This window comes from Patagioenas fasciata, chromosome 3 (assembly GCF_037038585.1).
Source record: "Patagioenas fasciata isolate bPatFas1 chromosome 3, bPatFas1.hap1, whole genome shotgun sequence".
Lineage (NCBI taxonomy): Eukaryota > Metazoa > Chordata > Aves > Columbiformes > Columbidae > Patagioenas > Patagioenas fasciata.
The window spans coordinates 113173995-113179490 of NC_092522.1; the positions used below are offsets into that span (position 1 = coordinate 113173995).

Sequence of the window (5496 nt, forward strand, 5' to 3'; positions counted from 1 at the left end):
GGGGTGACCCACACAGAAAACAAGATGGATTTAATAAGAAGTTATGATAGGCTGTGGTAATCAACTACCAGGTTTGTGAGGCTTTTGCCTACTTCTCCTTTTTATTCCCTTTTTTCTCTCTGACCCAACTGGATGCCTTCCTTCTCCTACTTTTGATCCTTCCCCTAAATGTTTTGCGTATTTCCACACTCCCCCAAAGACACCCCATAGTTTTATACCATCTTCAAATCCTCTGTTTTCCACCTCAAAATCCTCTTCTGCCTGCATCCCAAAATAAGTTGTATACCCCCGGTACTCCTTTAGTTTGCATGGTGTTCCAGGAAGACAACTTCTTTCCTGGAGTCATCATGACAGGTGGGACAAGCAACAATGATCCAGTCATTCTACTTTGACAATCTTAGGAGTAACCGACTTGGTGTTTTCCATATTTACTGATCAGGTCACTTGCTGGCTACCTTGGCCTCTTGTAGTTCCTCAGATACTTGCCAAGTCTATGTTTTTACTGTGATAGTCTTTTTAATCACATAATGTACTAAAAACAAGTAATCTCATATTTTATCACACAAATATCATTAAAGATACAAGATATATATTATATTTCCACAAAGAATGAAAATAAACTGTTATCAATATGAGAAGGATTCTGTTTTCTGCTTTTCATATGCAATTTCCCAAGAACACTTTGTCTTAAAATGTTGAAGATATTTTGAAAATCTTGTCCATGTAAAAGTCTTTGTCAGTGTAGAAAGATATTCTCATGGTCACTGTTTCTATTCCTGCCCTCTTCAAAATTTTCAGAAATAGCAATTACAATATTAATGCATTTTAAGTTTTGAGTTTAATTGATATTAGTTTTATTAATGAATACAATCTCCTATATGAATTAGTTATGTTTATAATCATAATACACATTAAAATTATCCATGTCTGTAAAATACACGTATCTTTTCTACATCAAGGAAGATAAAATTATAGAATCAAAATGAATTGCTTCCAAAAAACATTGTTCATGCCTCTTCCAAATTTCTTGTAAGTCTGCTGAAATACAATCCAAATAGATGATGGTGCCTGCACAAGTTCAACCCATAAAGGGTGAAATAATTTATAAACTTAGAAAGTCAAACAGATGATAGTGGCACAAATGACTGTCATATATCAAAACACTATTCTTTTGACCACTGTACGTCATCTTGAAGTTCTCCTTCCCTTGCACACTAATTATGCAATAGCAGTAAACTTTGGTTAGGATGGAAAGGCAATCTTATTTTATCTTACAAGCCTGACAAATCAGTCAACTTCTTTTTAAGAGAGTCTTAATTCAAAAATCCTTCAGCACATATTTTTAAAATTTATGCAGTGCTTCAGTATTCAGAGACAGAAAAAAGACTGCAGTGCGATCCGTAGTGAATAACTGATGTGCTCACATGCATTTAGGTCAATGAAATCTCTGTGGAATTTATGCTGGCATAAACAAAGTTGACTAAATTTAGCTGAATCATCACTTCATTAGGTATTGCTTTATATTCCTTCACCAGATAAGAATGAACACAGGCATTTTAAAAATTATTTCATTTTTTCATAGATACATCTTTTGAATTTCATGCTTAATATTTTTGTCTGGTACAACTGTTGTGGTTCTGGATAGGTACAGTCTTTAGAAGCTTAGGAAAAAAAAGTCTTGTAGCAACATTTTTCTTTAAAAGAAAATACTTTGTATTCAAGGTGATATCTAAATGATGCCATTTACACGTATGTCAATTGTCATACTTCAATGACAGAATTAAAATTAAATTAAAATGTCTGAATTTGGTTCTCTGTGCATGTAGGCGTGTAGGTATGCCACTTACCTTAATCCCCATGGAGTCAATAATATACAATTACTACAATCAGTGTAACTCAGAACTCTGCTAGAAGTTGACCGTAAAGTAAACACATAGGTCTTTGATTCAATTGCCCGCCTATAGGCACTTAATTCTATATGACATGCTCTAGAACAACCAAAACACATATGTGGTGCTGGTGGACCTGGTACAGAACACTTGTATCCTTTGGAATCAGCAACTGAAAGATAGACATGATATCTGAGAATATCTGAAATTCCACTAAACACGTGTGGGCAACAGAACAAGGCCTCAGATCTCTTTTGACTGCAATGGTTACCATGTCTGTAGACAGTGATGTACAGAGAGCTACATTTAGCTCTCTGATTTCTGAATTTAATCCTTCACAGATTACAGTGAGTACGTTCTTCCTACAGGACCTTCTAGAAGATGGTCTGATCATCCTGCATCCATTTACTTTTGCTATCTTGTATTGTATGCAAATAGTGGAATTCAACATTGTTAGGGATCACCATCAAATCTACTGTTTGTGAACCTAGATTCAAAAAGCTATCTTGTGTTTTTCAGCTGCCATTTTAGACACCTGTGTCTATAATTTAGACTCACAAAATCCTTTTCAGCTACCATTCCATTGTAGAAGCAGCAGAAGGTTTCCAGTTTCCAAACATTAGATGGAAGTCACGTAAACACCTTCCTTTTGATGCTGTACATCAGCTTTATACCTATCTCTTCAAAATTACAAAGCTCGGTATTTTTTCTGCCCAAATATGCTGACAGACTCAGTGCAGAAAGGTTTGCAGAACATCCATGGCTAACAGGTTCCACATAAGTCTGGACTGAAGTTGACTTATTTTGTCCAATATACTCAATGAAGACTTTCTTCTCTCATTAAGAACGTCAGAGATCCTGTCTCATTCCTATCTTGACCCTGCTGGAATTCAAACCCCAGTCCCATGTTTCTGAGACATCACCAGCCACTGCTTCATCTTGCAGCACTAAAGCAGATACTTCCAGCACTTATCTTGCTAAATACCTCTTGAACCTTGTTGAGGTTCTTCCAATGCTGGATTTGTGGGCTCTGCTCTAAGATGCCTCTCACCTGAGAGAGTTTGTAAATTAGTGAGGTTTTGCAGTAGTCACTATTGCACAGCATAAGTCTCTTTTCTTGTGTCTGCCCCAAGTTTTCTTTTTTAGGTACATAAATTGAACAGTTTGGTTTGATTTGTTATTATTATGTCACATAAATTACACACTGGAGAAGCCATTTAGCATAATTTTCCCTCCCCAGACTGGTGCAACATTATTGTCTACTGAGCTCTTCACAGTATGTTTACAGCTATAAACTATTATTTCTTTTGTTATACTTGCAAAATGGATTCATTCCAATATGCCTAACTATCCTTATATGAGAATTATTCTGAATAGTGTTTACACATCTACAGCTGAAGAATTAAAGATAAATAACCATTCTAATTTACATTCTCCTGTTAATTAGGGAAAAAAAAAATCCTAAGGAAACTTCTAATGAACTACATATGCTTGCTTGCATATCTGGGCTGTATGCCTGTGTTTTTTTATATAAAGGATGCACAAGAACTGGAGTAGATCAGGCTTTTCTAAGAGTATTAGCTTCTTTCCAAAATGAAACTGGTTCTTAATTCTTCACAGATCAATGACTGACATAGCTTGGGATTTAGTCTGTAATCCTTTTATCCTTTTTTACCTCTTGTAGTCTAATGCCTGGTAGAATTATACTGAAAAAAAAAAAAATGAAGGAGCAACTCCTGTATTCAGCAATGGTTTCTGAAGCCAAAAAAAAGGGTTTCTATCTATGGCATAATGTAGAAAAGAAAGAGCTTAAACCACTCACTGCAAGAATGATATATTGGCGACCTTTGTGATTTACTAACTGATTTATCAAACCAAGATTAAATTACCAAAATATATCTCAAACAAATCTGTAGGGGGTTAGTGTTACATGCAAAGTGTTTCTAATTTTCTTTAATCAGCATGCGAGAAACAGACAAATTGCTCCATTTGAGAAAATATGTTCAGTGACTGGTAAAAATCATCCTGGAAGAGAGCATGTTAGCTGATAGGAGGGATGGAGGGAAAACACTCGTTATCTATTTTTACAATCATCAGTGCCATACTTCTTAAAATAATATCTTTGACTATTAGTTGTCACATATGTATGTAGAAAGTTAATCAATTGTTCCACATGACTTCTTGCTTGTCATGAGCATATATTGCAAATGCAGATATACTTGCAAAGGCACAGAGAGGTGAAGCAGTCCAAAGAAGACAGCTCCTTTAGATCCACACAGACTCAGTATGAGGGGCTGGACTGATATATTGAAAAAATCCAAGAAATAGCTTGATCCAGCTTCTGCTGAATTATGTCAAAATACCCAGCATAGATTGAGTTTTAATTGCAGCTGTGTTGGTTTTGCTAAGGAAAAACACATGTAGGCAATCCATAGATAAAATAAAAATAACAATAAAAAAATTGTTAACACACTGAAATAAAAAGATAATGTTAGTACCCATTTTTGCATCATGACTGCTCTACCATAATTATGTTATTCAGTTGCCTGAACACAGACATTCAGTACAATTTAATTTCCTAGAGTCCTGAAAGGATATTCCCGAGTCCCTCCATGCACCTCCTAGTCTAGCAGAAGTGACACACACAGCACTAGATGCTTATTTTTATACAAATTAAATCAACCCCAAGGTTAAGGTTAATTTAATGTATCTCTGGGCATTTAATCATTAGATAACCAGTCTAACTTCGTCACTTAGACAATAGTTCTTAAAGAAATGGGAAACTCAGGTGGGAGACTCATGCTAACTGAAGATATGTTATTATAGAAGGGTAGGAAGAACTCCCTTTCTCTCTCAGAGGACTATTGTGAAAACTAAAATCGCTAAATAAGACAAATGTTAGATAGTTATATTTAAGTGAGATTGATCTCTCCCTGAAAGATTGAGAAATCAGTGTTCTAATCTAATATTTTCTAATTTAATCTGTTCTATCGAGTTTCCGGTCTTCCCTGGTGGTCTAGTGGTTAGGATTCGGCGCTCTCACCGCCGCGGCCCGGGTTCGATTCCCGGTCAGGGAAACCGTGGTTTCTGTATGGGCCGTAGAAGAGGATATTTTCCGTTATTTTAAGTCCATTCTTATCAATATTTACAATTTATACTACACACCATTTTATATTCAACATACAGATTTATACATGGTCCGTAAGTACTACTGTCCTCTTTCCCTTAACACACAGATATTCTCCCATTTCCCACTTCCCCCAAATGTTTATGAGAACAGGCTATGACTTGGGTGCTCAGCACAGGAGACGCAGCATCTTCAAGCACTGGGTGCCAGCACTGACCCATTGCACTCACCTTGTTCCTTGCAAAGCTCACTCCTTGTTGGTTCAGGTCGTTCCTGCTATGTTACTTCCTATAACATTCAACTCATATCACAGCTTATTTTTCCCCCAAGATTAAATTTCCTTGAGATAAATGCTAGATCTCCCCATCCTGCATTACCCACCAAGTACACCCAGGTTCTTGAGCAAGACAATCTCATGAATGGGTTTGACTTTTCTCAGGGGAGAAGCAACCAACATCACCTTTCCCCAGATACTTCCCT

General features: G+C 36.3%; 1 non-coding gene across 1 annotated transcript; it reads left to right on the forward strand.

Moving 5' to 3' along the window:
• The first annotated feature begins 4894 nt into the window (after positions 1 to 4894).
• Positions 4895 to 4966, forward strand: TRNAE-CUC (transfer RNA glutamic acid (anticodon CUC)). Its single transcript has one exon. It is a non-coding gene; the product is annotated as a tRNA-Glu (tRNA).
• The last annotated feature ends 530 nt before the right edge of the window (positions 4967 to 5496 follow it).